General features: G+C 57.4%; 1 long non-coding RNA gene across 2 annotated transcripts; it reads left to right on the plus strand.

The window, feature by feature from the left end:
* The first annotated feature begins 6,505 nt into the window (after nt 1–6,505).
* Nucleotides 6,506–16,381, plus strand: LOC144281334 (uncharacterized). 2 transcript variants are annotated; one of them, XR_013349906.1, is made up of 5 exons: nt 6,506–6,872; nt 8,053–8,243; nt 8,478–8,578; nt 9,035–9,360; nt 13,665–16,381. It is a non-coding gene; the product is annotated as an uncharacterized LOC144281334 (long non-coding RNA). The 2 variants fall into 2 exon arrangements; XR_013349907.1 differs by lacking the exon at nt 6,506–6,872 and adding an exon at nt 6,909–7,922.
* Nucleotides 16,382–16,735: the final 354 nt, after the last annotated feature.

Raw genomic sequence — 16,735 nt, forward strand, 5'->3', positions numbered from 1 at the left:
CCTGGCTCAGGCACTTGGTGCATGGGCATCTCAGACGAAGCCCACAAGCTTTCCCTGGGTCGCTGTGTTCTGAGTGTGCCCCAGTCGGCGGGAGGGAGGGCCGAGGGACAGATGCAGCTGCTGGGGGGGGACAAGAAGCACCCACGAGCTGCCCGTAGCACCTGGAACGCTCCGGGAGGAAATGTGCAGATCGGGGCAGCGCGGCTCCTGTGCTCCGGGGACTCAGGCCCCGCCGTCCCGTGGGCCGAGTGTGTTGCTAGTGCACAGGACATGTGGGCAGCGGCACGTGTGCGCTGTTAGTACCTCGGGCTCTGGGGAGTTGACCCAGGAGGCTGCCGCGTGAGCCGTGGAGCCGCAGGCCCAGCTGTGGGGCAGGCACCCTGGGTGGGCCGATCACACTCACGACGGCCGGGGCTATGACACGCAGTGGCTCCGTGGTCCCCGGACCCAGGGCGCCTCCGGGCCGTTGTGAGTGTGCTCGGCCCACCCAGGGTGCCCGCCCCAGTCCACTCTGTGTGTCCACTGCTGCCCCAGGCACCACCACCCAGCCCGTCCCGCTTGGGCCTTTGTGTGCAACGGGGGAGGAGCCAGCGACCCGGAGCTCTGCCAGCTGTGTGCGGCCCTGCACCTTAGCCCGGCCCGGTCGCCCAGTTAGCGCAGCCAGGGCTGCCGCCTCTCGGGCCCCCCTGGGCCTGACCGCCGCAGGGTGTGCGGGTGGCCACCTTGTCCTGGTCACCGCAGAGGAGCCGCAGGTCAGGTTTGCGTGGAAGCGGCGGTGCGCATGCACGTGTTTCTGTCCGGGAGACACCCCGGCCGTGGGAAGCGCTCATGTGTTTCACGCTTTGTCACACCGAGCAGGACAGCTGCGGGGCCGCGAGCGCATGGGGGGGCGTCCCTGGTGCAGCCCACCCGCGGGTCCAGGCACAAGCCGGCCACCTCCCTGGGCTCACCCCGTCGCCAACTCCAGAATGCCTCTGGGTGACCTTGCAGCGGTCCCCGCCTCCCCAGCCTGGGAGCACCCTGTGCACGGGGCGGGCGTCAGCCTCGGGGACCCATCTGTTGCCCACCCCCTGAGCATCGCACGGTGCCTGGAATGGGATGGCTGAGCACGGGCCGGGGTTGGGCCCCTGGATGAGCGGGAGCCTGCGGGCCATGGCCTCTGTGGGGACACACGGGGAGGGGGACCGCATAGGAGGCCCCCAGCCGGGGCCACACTCAGTCGAGCCTTCACTCCGCTCCTGCTTCCCACAGGCCTGGTGCTCCGGCTCTGCGGCCTGACCTGGGCGGCAGCCTCAGGCCCGCTCAGCGGGTGTCCTGCTCCGGGCACCTTTGAGCACAGACAGACGGGCACCAAGCTGTGGTCAGGCAGGGGACGTCCCCCGGGCGCCGGTCCCCATGGGGCTGGGCGCCCAGCAGAGCGGTGTCCTTGTGGCTGCGCCCTGCCTCCCGGGGGACCAGCGTGTCGGGGCAGGATGACGGAGTGACACCGGCCGGGCCGGGGGGGGCAGTACTGGGCATCGTCGTGAGCTCGCTGCCCACCCACTGTGGACACGTGAGAAACCCGCGTGCAAGATGTGGGGAAGCGAGGGTGTGCAGGGCTGACGCTGCGGGGTGACGCGCGAGTCTCCCTGTGCGGGCGCCTGGGGGCAGGGGCATCCTGGGCCACCCCCACCCGGTCCTCTGCTGGCGGGCTCACCGGGCCTCTGTGACTCTGTGACACGGCCTAGACCTGCTGCCGCCTGCCGGGCCCGGGACCCAGACAGAGGCCCTGAGCTTGTCCGTGCCACAGGGGCGCGGAGTTCAGGGCGTGTCCACCCTGGTGAACAGCAGAGTGTGCTTTGCTGCAGCTGAGCCCCCGGGGGGGACCAGACTATCGTCCCTCATGGCCAGGTGTCCTGGGCGGTGGCCACTGGGCGCCCAGGAGGGTCCTCCCCACGGCCGTGTCGCGTGGGAGGTATTACAGGAAATACAGGACGAGGAAGAGCCGCCAGATGAGGAGCCGCCCCAGTGAAGTGGGACACAGGGAGGCTGCTGGGCCACGCGCCGCTTCCTGCTGCCGCTGCCCCCGGGACTTGCCGCGCCCCTGCACCTGCTGCCGTCGCCCGCAGAAACCGGGCCTACGTAAGGGTCCCGGCCGGTCGCGGGGGCTGCAGTGAGCACATGGTCTCTGTGTTCCCCGGGGGCAGGTGGAGCCTCTGGGGATGGTGTGACGGCCTCTGCCTGGGGCCAGGGTGCTCGAGGGAGCAGACCCCGAGCAGCCACCCTGTCCACCCCATCCATCCCGGTGGCCAGTGGCCAGGGTGCTCCAGGGAGCAGACCCCTGAGCGGCCGCACTGTCCATCCTGGGGGCCAGGGTGCTCCAGGGAGCAGACCCCGAGCAGCTGCCCTGTCCACCGAGGGTGGCAAACCCATGGGTGGCAAGCCCGTGGCGACGGGAGCACCTGCCTTCCTAGACACCCGCAGGAGGAACTCCAGGCTGAGGCTCTTTGCTGACGCAGGAGGGCATCTCGTTCAGCGTCCTTGAGGACGGAACGCATCCATCTAGATGACTGTCACCCGTGAGGGCTCCTGAAAGGCCTCTGCTCCCAGAGGAGTCCTGAGGCCTGTCACAGTGACCCCACATCTGCAGCAACTGCTCTCCTGTCACCGTGGGTGTATTTTAGATCCCCCGTATAAGTGAGATCCTACACCATCTGAGTTTCGGGGTCTGGCTCATATCAATCAGCGTGATGTCCTCCAGGTCACTCTGTATTGTCACATGGTGGGATTGCCTTCTTGCTTTGGGGGCCTGGACGCGATTGTGCCGTGGAGCGCCGCGCGTCTTGGCCACGGAGCCACCGCGCCGCCAGTCACGCTGCTCGGCACCTGGGAGGGCAGATCCGTCAAGACCCGACCTGCGCTCCCCTGGGGCGATGCGCACCCAGAGGGGGCCTGCTGGATCGAGGGCTGTTCCTGCGTTTCACTTTTTGAGGAGCCCCGTGTCCTCTCCCGCAGTGGCGATGCCCGTTTGCACCCCCACCGACGGCACACGGGGTGAGGTTCCTTGCCAACGCCGGGAGCCTTTATCTTTCGGGTAACGGCCATCCTGAGGTGGGGGGTGCCCGATGGCGTTTCCCTGACCATGAGTGACGGTGAGCAGCCTGCGCGTGCCCGCGGGGCAGGCGTGTGTCTTCTTGGCTGAGCTTTAAATCCAGTCGTCTATGTCTCGTGTTGCCCGCGTGCTTGGTGGCTGTCAGCTGTGCGAGGGGCTCGTGTGTTCCAAAGGGCGGTCCTTTCTCAGGTACGCGGTCCCGCCCCGGACGCTGCCTTTTCATCTTGAGGATGGTTTCCTGCGTGGCACAGAGGATTTAATTGTATAAAGTGCGATGTCATACCATTTGTTTATTTTTGCTTGTGTTGCCTTTGTGTGGGGTCATATTAAAAAAAAAAAAAAAAAAACACAACATCGCCAAAACTGATATCAAAGATCTTCTTCCCTATGTTTTCTTCTAGGATTTTTACAATTTCGGGTCTTACATTTAAATCTTCGGTTCATTTCGAGTTAATTTCTGTGAGTGGTGTGAGGCAAAAGTCCAGTTTCGTTCTTCTGCACGGGAATATCCAGTTCTCCCACCACCATTCATTGAAGACACCATCCGTTACCCTTTGTGTATCTTTGGAGACTCTGCCAAACATTAGTCGACCATACGCATTTGGATTTATTTTTATCCCAATGTTTTATGTATTTTTTTAAAAAAAGATTTATTTTTGGGGGGCACCTGGGTGGCTCAGCAGTTGGGCGTCTGCCTTGGGCTCAGGTCATGACCCCAGAGTCCCGGGATCGAGTCTCACGTCAGGCTCCCTGCATGGAGCCTGCTTCTCCCTCTGCCTGTGTCTCTGCCTTTCTCTCTCTGTGTCTCTCATGAATAAATAAATAAAATATTTTTTTAAAAAGATTTTAATTATTTATTCAAGTGAGCACACGTGCACATGAACACGTGGAGGGGAGGGCCAGAGGGAGAGAGAATCTCAAGCAGGCTCCCTTTTGAGTGTGGGGTGCGTCTTTTCAATACCGGCATCGCTCCACTTTGTTTTTTTTTTTTTTTTTTTGTAAACTTTTTTTTTTTTTAACTTTTATTTATTTATGATAGTCACACAGAGAGAGAGAGAGGCAGAGACACAGGGAGAGGGAGAAGCAGGCTCCATGCACCGGGAGCCCGATGTGGGATTTGATCCCGGGTCTCCAGGATCGCACCCTGGGCCAAAGGCAGGCGCTAAACCGCTGCGCCACCCAGGGATCCCCATCGCTCCACTTTGATCACTTTTTGTGGGTAGTGTGATTTTAAATGAGGAGGTGTGATTTTTTGTTTTTTTTTTTTTTTTTTTTTTTTTAGAGGGAGTCCATCAAATCTGTAGGTTGTTTCGGGTAGTATACACATTTTTACGCTACCAAGTCTTCCGGTTCACACACAGTACGTCTATTTATTTGTGTCTTCTTCTTCCATTTCTGCCATCAACGTCTTCTAGTTTTCTGTGCACTGAGCTTTTAGCTCCTTGGTCAAACCTATTCCTAAGTGTTTTTATCCTTTTTGATGCTGTTGTAAATGAGACTGTCCTCCTAATTTCCTTGTTAGGTAGTTTGTTTCTGTTGTAGAGAAAGAAATCCAGTTGATTTTGTCTGTTGACTTCGTATTCCAGTGTCCCTGAACTTACAGTTCCAGCAGGTGTGGGGTCGGGTCCTCAGGGTTTTCTCTGTATAATACCACGTCATTGGGGAACGGAGACCACTTCCCCCTCTTCATTTCCAGGTTGGATGCCCTTCGTTTCCTCTTCCTGCCCGATTGCTGTGTGTGCCAAGCCCTGGGCGTAGAGAGCAACTAAAGCATCGCCCTGCCCTGGAAGAGCCCACAGGGCAGTCTGCTCGTTCAGAACCGCAGGGGAGCGATGCCAGTGAGGGGGGTTCACATCCTGGTGCAGAATTGGGGTGTGGGGACCCTGCACCCCCCAGTGGTGGTGGGGGAGGAATTGGGGCCTGGAGCCCCAGGGCTCCGCTCCCCCAGCCGCCTCGGGCCTGCTTGCAGCACAGGCGAGTCCCCGCAGCATCAGGAAGGTCCCAGGCTGATGCCTGGAGCACCCACGCCCCGGAGGTGGGGACGGAGTGTGTGCAGGCACGTGTGCCCTTCCAGTGAGCACGGACCTGACCTCAGGGGAGCAGCAGAGGCGGGAGGAGCCGGGGAGGAGCCGGGGCCTCCGGGGCAGGTGCCTTCCAGGGGGCCAGGCCGCGTCCCAGACCCCGTGGGGGGCAGGGTCTGCGTGACCTTCCTGCCTCCTTGTTTAAAAACCGTTAACACACGCCGCTTTTGAAATATTAGACCGAGGAAAGGTGGTGAGTTACTGCCTCATTTGAGCTCTGGCTTGCCGGGGTCGTCTCGGCGAGGGAAGGCACTGAATGTATGTAAAAGCCCACTAGGGCGCGGGGCGCGGGGCGGCTGGCGCAGTGATGTATCGCAGTGTGGGGTGGCATCCGTTATAGGGTGCCATAAAGCAGTCATCCTGTCGAGCTCTGGACGGGAGCCTGGACAATTAAATCACCTCCTCCAGAGACGGGCGCAGCCCGCGGGCCCCCGAGCCCACGAGGGAGGTGTGGTGGGCCGCAGGGCTGCAGGGCCCCGGCCGCCCAGCCCACCGAGCTCTTTGGAACGTCCCCCTTCACACCGTGTGTCCACGTGTCCGCAGCCGGTGGCCAACGTGCCCGACCGACCCCCTGTAAGCAGGAGACACTCCGCTCGACGCCCGTCTGCCGTTTCCCAAAACCCTTCCCTTGGAACGTTGCTCCTTGGGGCAGAAGGGCCCCTGCTCGGGAGAGTCGGGGACCCGCCCGGGCAGACGGCGGCCCGGACTGCCGAACGACGGGGTTCTCGGGCGCATGCACGCCGAACCCTGGGAAAACGGGACTCGCCAGGGGGCTGTTCTGCCAGTCACGGGTAACTGGGTTGGTCTCCGCGGGTGGATTTGTGGAAATAAAGGGGAAACGCGGCGTGGGTCTGGGGCGGCGGGTCGTGGAAGGGTGGCGGGCGTGGGGATGAAGGGAGGCCCACAGGTCTCCAGGCTCGCCCGCACCCACCTGCTCTCCCGGTTGACGAGATGCCCCAGGATCGTGTTCCGGGCAGAGCCGCAGCCTGTGGCCCCTCCCGCCCGAGGCCCACGCTGGCCGTCGCCATCGCGATCACCGCCAAGCTTCGCCAGACGCCAACGAGCGGGGTCAATAAGCTGCCAGATTTACGTGCCCGCAAGCAGGAGCCCTGGAGGGCAGCCGGCGGGCACCCTCGCCCCAGCCGCCAGCGCCAAGGCTTCGCGCCCCCTTTCCGGATTCGGACCAGAGAACTAGATCCGCGGGCCTTGTTCTCACGCGTGGGCCACGGCCTTGCTCCTTCCCCCCACTTCTGTGAGGAAGACGGAGAATTCTCATTTATTTCTGTTTCCTTCTGTGTAATAAGCTCATTTTTTTTCTTGTTATACAGGAAAGGGGATTCTAATTTGCTGCCTTGGGACCCGCCAAGGAGCGAAGCCTCAGTGCACGGAGCACGCCCGGGAGAGTGCAGAGTGAGGGGCGGCTGACCTTGGCCGCGGATTGCGCGGCGGTCACTGAAGCTGCCAACGACGATAAATTAAGCTCCTGTGCTCGCGGCGCATTTGGAGTGGCACCAGGCAGGACCCGGGCTCCGCACAAGCAGCACTTCGCCCGTCACTCCCGTTGCCTGTCGTAGGCAAGGGGACCGGCCGCCTGCTTGTCCCTGAGACTCGTCACGTCTGAGCGCCCACCCCGGCACGCTGATGGCCAGGAAGGTGCCCCGAGGGGGCAGCGGTTCATCGTCCTCCGGGCGCCTGGCGGGGTGGGTGCAAGGGTGACACAGCTGGGGGGACGGCCTTTTAAGAACTAACATTGAGGCTACCCGAAGTAAGACCCACGTGTGGCAAGACGTGGGCTGAATTGCAAGACGTATTCATGAGGGTTGGCAGCATTTTCCCTGTCGTTCGAGGCCGTGTGGTCTGGTGTCGCGTGTACACATAGGCCGGGAATGGGCTCACCCGCAGCACTACACCGGGTGCAGCATTGAAACCTTGCTGCGGGGCGGCTGGAGGCGAGGAAGCCCCACGTGAGGGGTGCTTTTACCAGGCTGGTGGGAGGCGCCGTACTCCCACGGACGCCTTAACTCGAGTGACATCTTGCAGAAACGTGCTGGTGTCTCCCTGGCACGTTACCAGTTCTGCGCTTATGGAGAGGCCTACGACGGCCCTCCCTGCGTCTTTCTTTTCTATGTCTCTCTTGTCTGTCCGCCTTTCATTCCTATGCCCCACGTGGGCACTTGCGGCGGCTTGTAAAGTGAGTGATCACGCACACGGGGGGCACTGGGGGCACGAGCAGACACGAGAAGCTGTGAAGAGGGTAGGAGGTCCAGATTCCCAGCAGACGGTGTGGTTGTCTCGGCATACCCTGGGAGGGCAGGTGTTTGAGGGGTGCTGGGGACAGCTTCCCTTTGCGGCCCATTCCCCTCCACAACCCCCGCCCCCAGCCCCATGACAACTGCATGGCCTCTCCCTTTCGTGCTCAGGATATTTGATAAAGTGGCTCAATAGCAGGGGACTACACTTGCTTGTGTCACAGAAGCTTGGTTTGGTCGCCATATCTCTGCATGAGACCCTTAGGATCGAAAGGACTGGAGGGCCACCTGGAACCCATGGGCGAGCCCCCTGCATGCCTGGTGGCAGCCGGCCAGCTCCGGGGCCTTCTGAGGCCATAGGCCGTTGCTTGGTCCGGACCATTACCTTTCCACTCGTTGGAACTGGCTGAACCACACGTCCCTGCTGGGCAGCTCCCTGGAGGGCTGAGAGCTGGCGCTCACTCGCTGCTCAGCCCTGACAGTCCCCCTGCTATGGCGCAGGTACCTGGGCTGGGCCCTCCCTACTGGGTCCGAGCGGGCTGGGGTTGGCATTCAGCTTTCTCGCCTGTGCTCTCTGGCTAAGGCCGCTCGTTCAGAGGGATAACAACATGGACTTACTTTTCCCTTTCAGACAAGAGGCTTCATCTTTCAGCAGACTACACAATAGAGGGAAAGAAACAAAAGCACAGACACAAACCGATCCATTTGCACAAGTGAACTTACTCTCGGGACTAAATTCTAGTTCTTGGCACCACATTCTTCTGAAATGGTCTTGGAGCAGCATGGCAGACAATCTACTGAACCCGTTTCCCCAAAAAAGAGGTATTTGGCGAGGACGGATGGTTCTCATATTGGTCCTTGGTGGAGGGTTGTGGTTGTGGCTAAGTCACAACGTGGGGGAGGGATGCCTGGGGACCCAGGAGGCCCTTGGTTGGGTTCCCGAAGTTCTGCTTCCCTGACGGCAGGAGACTTGAGCTACATGTGTGGTGGGTAACGTATTCGTAAAGGGTCATTTTCCTGTTGTTATGTCGTAACTGCCACTAAAACTTTCTGCAGATGGCATTCAGCTGCGAGGAGACAGACTCTGCGGTCACAGTAAGGGAAGCACATCGTGAGCTTCCACCTAAGTCTGGACGGAGAAAGAGCAAGAGAATTTGGTAGGTTCAGAGGTCAAGCGAAGGGAGATGTCGGGCTCCAGGGCCCTTCACATCTTGGCCTAAACCCAGCCTCACCCCCCACCCCCGCCCGCTGTGTCCATGGGGCCACTCCCCACCCGGCACGCTGGCTCCTCACTACCCGTCCACCCACAAACTAGGCTCTCTCCAGCTGACCTGACCACTTATACGCTTCTCCCCTTCCCTCCTCTTACTCTGTAAGTCTTCTGAAGTGTCCCCCTCACAGAGACCTTCCCTCCACTTACTGCATTTGTATGGCTTCTGGAGTGTTTCCCCTGCACGAGCCCTTCTGTGACCATGTGCATGCACAGGAGCTCCTCTTTGGGTTTTCATAGGCAGTTTATTGTTGCTTACACGTGGACCTCTTAAAACCTGTTTTCTTTTTTTTTTAAATCTAGTTTTTAATGTTTGAATATACTTTTTTTTTTTTTTTTTTAGCACACAGTCCACTGGTTTTTGACAAATGCATAGCTGTGTGGCTCCTATACAATCACCTTGCAGAGTCCATCATCCTCCTGACGTCCTGATGCATCCCCCTGGAGTCAGTCTCTCCTACTCCACTCCAACAACTGCTCATCTGACCTTCGTCCCTATGCTCTTCCGGAACGTCACATAAATGGCATCAGCCCGTAGCCTCTTGGTTGGGCGCCTTCCACTTAGCGTGATGCATCGGAGCTGCATCCACCCCTTGTCAGTGCTGAGAGGTACTCCGCTGTGTACAAGGACAGCACCACCGATGGATATTTGGATTTTTCCTTATTTTGGTGAGTGTGACTACATCTGTTATAAGCATCTTATACGGGTTCTGTGCAATCATAGCCCGCATTACTCACTTGCTGTGAAGGAGGATTCTAGGCCGTGTGGTAAATGTATGTTTAACTTTGCGAGAAACTGCCAAGCCGCTTCCTCAGGTGGCTCTCCTATGGTGCATCTCACTAGCAGAGTTATCCGAGTCCCAGATGACCTCCATCCTTGGCAGCGTGTGTGTGATCTGTCATTTAAATTCAGCCACTGTGGTCGGTGGACAGGCTATCCAATTGTGGTTTTACGTTGCATTTCCCTGATGACTAATGATGTTGGCTGGCTTTTCATGTCTGTATTTTCCATCCATAAATCTTCTTTGGTGAAGCATCTGTTCACATTTTTGTCCATTAAAAAAAAATCGGGTTGTGTGTTTTCTTATTTTTGAGTTTTGAGAGTTCTTTATATCTTCTGGATGTAAGTCCTTTGTCAGGTGTTTGATTTGCAAATATTTGTTCCCAGTTGGTGGCTTTTAAAAAAATTCTCTTAACAGTGTCTTCCACAGAGCAAAAAAGTTTTAATTGTGCTGATGTCTAATCTATTATTTTTTTTTTATGGATCATGCTCCTGATGTAATATCTAAAATCTAATAGCCTAACCCAAAGTCTAAAAGGTTTTCTCCTATTTTTCACTTAAAACCTTTACAGATCTACCTCTTACAGTCATGCCTGTGACTCACTTGAATTAATTTTCTTGTGCTACGAGAGGTATAATGAGGCTTCTTTTGTCACATATGCATATCAATAAACAAGCACCACTTGTTGAAAAGGTGATCCTTTGGGTTGCTTTTGCAATTTTTTGAAAAGTCATTTGAACATTTTTGTGCTAGGGTACCAGATTCTCTATTCTGATCTGTGTATTTATCTTTTCACTAATACTACATGTGCCTAACTCACTAGTTCGTGGAGCTTTCTTTGTTTTTGTAGGACACTTGGGGTTTTCCAGGTGGACAATCATATTCTATGCAAAATGGAGACAGTTTTATATCTCCCTTTCCATTCTGTATGCCTTTTATTTCTGTATCTTACCCCATCTCTCTGGGGGCCACGGACCCCAGTTGAAAAGAAGGGCTGGGAGGTGACGTGCTTGCTTTGTTCCTGATCCCAGGGAGTGAGTCATTTGGTCTTTGGCCATTAAGTAGAGATACCATATATCAAATTGAAGAAGTCCCCTTCTCTTCCTGTTTATCTGAGAGTTTTTATCATGACTGGATATTGAATTTTGTTGAATGCTTTTCCTGTATCTATAGATGTGATTATGTAGCGCTTCTGTGGTGTGTCGATGTGGGGAGTCACGTTGATGGATTTTCAGATGCTGACCAGCCTCACACCCTGGGATAAAGCTGCTTGCTTATGATTTGTTATCTTTACTAAAATTTATTTGCTAAAGTTTTCTGGAGGACTTTCATGTCTGTGCTCACGAGGGATATTGGTCTGCTCTTTTATTGTAACGTCACAGTCTGGGGTTGGCATCAGAATAATGCTGGCCTCTTGGAATGGGTTGACAGGTGTTCCTGCTTCTCTTTTTTAGGAAGCAGTTTCGTGGAGCCCATTTGGTAGAATGTTCGATCGCGTTTGCCAATAAAGTGTTCTGGAGTTTTCTTTGTTGGGGGGTTGATCGTGCCCCCAGGTTTTGGGGGCTCTGCCCTTTCTTCCCATGTCTGCTTTCCTCTCCGTTCTGCAGGTGGAATAGTTTACGAGGATCTGTATTCAGGCTCTCGGACTCATTTTGCCATTTGCATTCTACTGTTGAATCTTCCTGGTGATGTTTACTTTCACTTCGAAGATCTTATTTTTCAGTTCTAAAACGTCCTCTCTTTTTTTTTTTTGTTGTTTTGCATAGTGTCTCCTTCTCTGCTGAGACATCTGTTTTCCCCTTTGTCTCAAGTGTTCCCCTTGCTCTCATAGACCACGGCTATAACTGCTGCTGGATCCTCTCAAAGTTGGCATGTGCTGATTGTCTTTACTCTCCAAAGTTGGTCGTATTTTCCTGATTTTAGTACGTTGAATAATTTTGAATTATATCCTGGATATATTGAATTTTATGTTGTGAGGTATTCTGTTGTTGTTTTTTTTTATTTATTTACTCACTTATTTATTTATGTAGGCCCCACACCCAGTATGGAGCCCAACTTGGGGCTTGAACTCACGGCCCTGAGATCAATACCCGAGTTGAGATCAAGAGTCGGATGCTTAACCATTCAGGTGCCTCTAGTTCTGTTTAAATTAGTGGTTCTCAGTTGGGTGGGATTTTGCCCCACAGAGGACATTTGGTGATGTCTGGAGTGCTCCTGGCATCTGGTGGGTAGAGGCCAGGGATGCTGTTAAAGCCCCTACAGTGCACAGGACAGCCACCTTCCCCCCAGATAATTGTTCAGTCCAAAATATCGACAGTGCATAGGCTGAGGAACCCTTGCTTAGATTGTAGAGAATAAGGTTCAGACCGTGAGTCCTGTCCCACCATCTGCGGGAAGTGGTTTCAATGTCAGCTCAGCCTTCCGAGCCTTTGCTGTGATTCCTTGGATTTGTTCCACGCGGGCACGGCTGGGAAGTAGGCCTGGAGCTCATGTTGGCTCACGTGGGTCCTTGGTGGCTCTTCTTCTTGAACTGCCTCCCTCAGGGTGTCCCCAACGTGCTCTGGACCACAGTGGCACTTCCCAGTCCTCGGGCTGGATGGTTCCGGCTTCCTCGAGTTTTAGATTTGTCCTCCCCTCCGTGCACTGTATTGTGATCTCGTATAACTGGGCTGGCTTTGGGGGCAAGGTGGCAAGAGAAAAAAAGAAAGAATAAGCAGGATTTCCCTAAATTCTTTGGAACTCAGAGGCCTGATTTCCTGCTTCTCCACAAGAGAAGTGTTTTTTATTTTGTTTTGCTTTTCCCTGGGCATTTGAGGAGCCTACAGCCCGGCTGGGGCCGCAGCCTCGTGGTGGGCGGTGGCTTTGCAGCAAAGCCAGGGGAGGACATGAAGGAAGAGGATCCCCTCGACCTGCCCCCAGCACCCTCTGGCTCTCCGAGGCCCCTCTTCATGTCCTCTGGCCAGAGAGCGGGGTTCCTTCGGCCTTCTCTGTCCTGCTTCCCGCGTGGTTCAGAGGCCCAGACTGCCTGAAGCCAGCCTGATAGGAAATGGAGGAAAACCCAGAAGCTCAGGACCACACTGGTCATTTGTCCGGTTTCACCTGCCCTTTCCCGTCTTCCCACTGCTGTGGGCTTGTCAGGGTCCTTGTCAGGGTCCTCGGATGCCGGCGTGTGGCCTTCTGTCCAGAGCATTAGCTGTAATCCCTGGAGGTGGCTTGTGGTGCATTCGCTCCATCGTGGCTGACACCAGAGGTGATTGGTTTCCTTTTTTAAGACAGAGAGAAGGGAAGATAAAACAGGAGTCTGGGCGGTGCCCGGTGTAGCTTCTCCTAATCCTTGGAGTGCTGGGTTGGTTGGCATGGGACAGTTTTATTTTATTCTCCTCCGCCGTCCCTGTGAAGAGGGCGGGTAAAGCGCAAACACGGAGAGGACAGTGGAGCGTGGTTCTAGGTTCAGAGGCTCGGCCGTGCTCAGGTGTCCTCTGCACTTGGAGCCCCCCTTGCTGTGGGCTGTGGCCACACGACTGACCCCACGTGCGTGCAGCTCTGAGCCATACTGCGTGCAGCCCTTGCCTGGAGCCCTCCGGTGTGGTCCTCAGGCTGACTGTCCGTGCTCCCTGTGCTGTCCTAGGGCTGACCGTCATGCTCCCCGTGCTGTCCTCGGGCTGTCCGTCCATACTCCCCGTGAGGGCCCCAGGCTATCTGTCCATGCTCCCTGTGGGGGCCCCGGGCTGTCCGCCCATGCTCCCCATACTGTCCTCGGGCTGACTGTCCGTGCTCCCCGTGCAGGCCCTGGGCTGTCCGTCCGGCCTCCCTGCAGCTAGCTGAGCGCCGAGGGCCAGCATGGCCTCTGTGGCCGTTCTGGTTGAGCCGCAGGCTGGAGAAGCCCCGGGTCCCCGAGTCACCATGTGCAGAGGATGCGCCTGTGGCGGGTGCCCGGCCCACCCCGGGCTGTGACGTGAGCAGCACTAAGATTTCCCTGGTTGAAGTCACACCAAGTCTGCAACGGCTGTGAGAGTTTATCATGCTGACAAATACCATCTTTAAGGGGCAATTAGACTCTCTGCCTGGCTTGACCATCGAGGAACGTGCTGGACTTTTAATGAATGATTTCCTGTCTCTGATCCCGTCTTAGCCCCTACCCGCTGGCGTGCATTAATTTGACCCACTGGTGTTACTCTTTTCTTCTCGCAGCAATGCTGAAAGATAAATTGAAGCAATCTCTGGAAGATTTTGAACTCTTTGGAGGAAAGAAAGTGTATAAAGACAAGGCATCATTATCATCATAATCTTGAGCACCACTCTGCCAAGTACACAGAGAAATTATTAATCATCCCTTAACTTTGACGGAACACAACTATCATTTCTGCAATTGAGATCTGCAGATAATTAGAAAGCACGCTGCCTCAGCCTACCAGTTGCCGCCTTCCCTCCTGATTACCGGGGTGTCCTTGGGTAGGCCTCGTGCCCATGACAGCCGCCAGGACGCAGCCGAGGCGCCACGGCGGCAAGTGTGCTTGGGGAGAGCGCGCGCCGGCGACAGGACTCCCTGGCACAGTGTTCTGGGAAGCGGCACACTCGGCCTGTCTCTGTCACTTGTTAGATGTGGTTTAATTAAGCAAGGAGGGTCACCGTGGGGAAGCCTGCTCTGCCCACGATTTGATTTGCGAGATGGTTGAAACGTTTGGAAGCTCCTTTAAGAGACCAGGTGGTAAAAATGAGGGGGGTCGTTCACCTGAGTGGTTAGATGCGGAGCAGCTGAGACACACGACACTTTGTGGAGGGCGTTCCCGGGCGGGGGTGCCTCCGACCTGGTGCTGGGGGCAAGGAGCTGGGGCCACCCGGTGCCCCGGGGGCTCCTCGTGCACCCACCTGCAGGCCCCGCCAGGCCGAGGGGGCCTGGATCCCTGGGAAGGCAGGGAAGTCTGCCCCCCCCCCTTTATTATTTTGATGCAGTCATAGGTTCACCCTGGCTGTAAGACGTAACGCACGGGGATGGCGCCCTCTCCGTCATCAGTGTCCCTCTGCAAGGACACCCTGCAGGACCGCGGCAAATCGCACAGCCAGGCTGTCGGCCCGGATGCAAAGCCCGGCCCCGTTGGGGTCTCCCGCTCCCCTTTGTGCGTGCTTGTGTGTGCGTGTCGCTCTCGCGGCTCGGCCAAGGCGCCTCCGCCTCGCCGTCCTGGTCTGGAGAGGCGGCCTCGCTGTCTCTGCGCTCCGAGCGTGGCAGGGATGTGGCGAGGACTCCATAAATCTTCGCTGAAGAACTGTTCAACTCCCCCGAAGGGAACCGTAGGACTTTCATGCCGAATCAGAGACGTGATAAGGAAGCATTTGTCAAAATAGATGAGGCCCTGGCAAAGTCCCATCAGCCAAGGGCTTCGAGCAGAGCGTATGCCGGCAGCGCAGCAGCGGAGGCTCTCTGCGGGCGCGTCTGTCCGCACGTGAGACACGCGTGGCTGGGCCTGCCAGCAGATCGTCGCATCTCGAGCATCTGAAGCATCTTCAGGCGTCCAGTCCCGGTGCTGTGACGGCCTCCTCTCGCGGAGTGACGCAGATGCCGGAGGACCGTGGGCAGGAGCATCCTCAGGGCTCTAATGAGGAGCTTCCAAGCCTCTAGGGCATCGCCTCCGATTGCCATGCCCTGGGACACGTCACAGCAGCTCCTACTGGTTTGCAAGACACGTGTCCTGGGCAGCGGGTGGCACGCAGGCCTGGACGCCGTCCATGCTCTCGGTGGCGCTCCGTCCGCAGCAGGCTCCTCCGCTGCCGCAGCCGACGCTGTGAGGGTAGAAGGGTAGTGACACGGCGGCAGCTTGGGGGTGGCTGCGTGCTAGCTGCACCACAGGAGAGTGGTGGGCACGTAGGCACGTGGTCCTCGTGTGGTCCTCACATGGTCGTTGCACAGAAGTGGCGTGGACGTTGTGCGGCAGGTGTGTGATGACAGCATGATCCTTACGCGGCAGGCACGTGGTCGGCGTGTGGCTGTGTCGTACCCACACGGTACGGGCGTCATAGTTGCGAGCTGCGGCGACTGGTACTTGGGGACAGCTCCAGGTGCTTAGAAGAGCCGTGACCTGGATCCAGACAGACACACGGTCAGGTCCTGGTTGCACCGCTGACCGCCGTGTGAGAGCCCTCGGTGTGCCGGCTCCCGCCCGTTGCGGCCGCACGGTGCCCTCTGCGGACTTGCACTCAGCGGGGCAAACTCTGCATGTGCCACACGGGGCTTGGTTTATCGTTGGAGGAGCTCAAATCATCTGACCCTCAACCAACAGAAACCAAAAGGCGTTCGTGCCTCTCGGGGCCGAGGCCTGCACCGGGGGCCGGCACCCCCGTGTCAAGGGAGCGAAGGGCAGCGGCGGTGTCCCAGGGGTGGAAATGTCCCCGGGCAGCACGCTATGCAGCACGGGCCACCGCGGGCACGACAGTGTCCTGAGTCAGGCTCGCCGTCCCGTAGGCCTCACCTGCCTGGTGCGGAAACACCACCGGCCCTCCTGCGGAGCGGGGAGGGGCCGAGGGGCCGAGACCTTCCCCCACATACGGGTTCCTGCACAACGGATGCAGCCCCCCAGGTTTCTCCATCGGGAAGCAGGGACAAGCCCCAGTACTGGCGGGGCCGGCTACAGAGGCAGCGCTCGCGTTGCGCAGTCCCTCCCCGCCTCCCTGGGCCACGTGCCCCGGCCGTGAGCAGTCTCTGCCCTGAGTCCCCCACCCCGGTGCCTTCGCCTGGACCGACCCCCCTCGGCCCTGCCGGCGTGGCTTGGCCAATCCGGTCCCGGGACACAGGCAGGCCTGCAGGGTCCGGGGGCCTGACCTGCCTCAGATCTTGCTCCTCCCACTTCGGTCTCTTCACAACAACGAAGTGGAGCGAGTGGAAGTCAGATGAGGAGTTTCAACAGCGCAGTGAGGGTGCGGGTGGAGGGGGTGCGCTGCCGGGCGGAGCCTGCGGGTGTGGGTGCTGCGGGGGCCGGGCTGGGCGCCGCTCCTGACCCGGCTGCCCTGGGGGGTCCCGGGCGGCTGTGTGATTGGGCCTCCGCTCACCCCCTAACGCAGCATTTGCCCATTGACAGCCCACAGACCTCTGGGCTATTGAGTCTCGCTCTTAAATGGAAGCGTCTAAGAAAACCCAAAATAAATAAGCAGGACACAAATGACATATGAAGAAACACAGACAATTTAGGAAAAGACTTAAAAACCCCAGTAAGTACCTCAAGAGGTCTGGGTACGACACAGTCACGAGACGTGAACGGTGCGCTGTAAGA

This window comes from Canis aureus, chromosome 12 (assembly GCF_053574225.1).
Source record: "Canis aureus isolate CA01 chromosome 12, VMU_Caureus_v.1.0, whole genome shotgun sequence".
Lineage (NCBI taxonomy): Eukaryota > Metazoa > Chordata > Mammalia > Carnivora > Canidae > Canis > Canis aureus.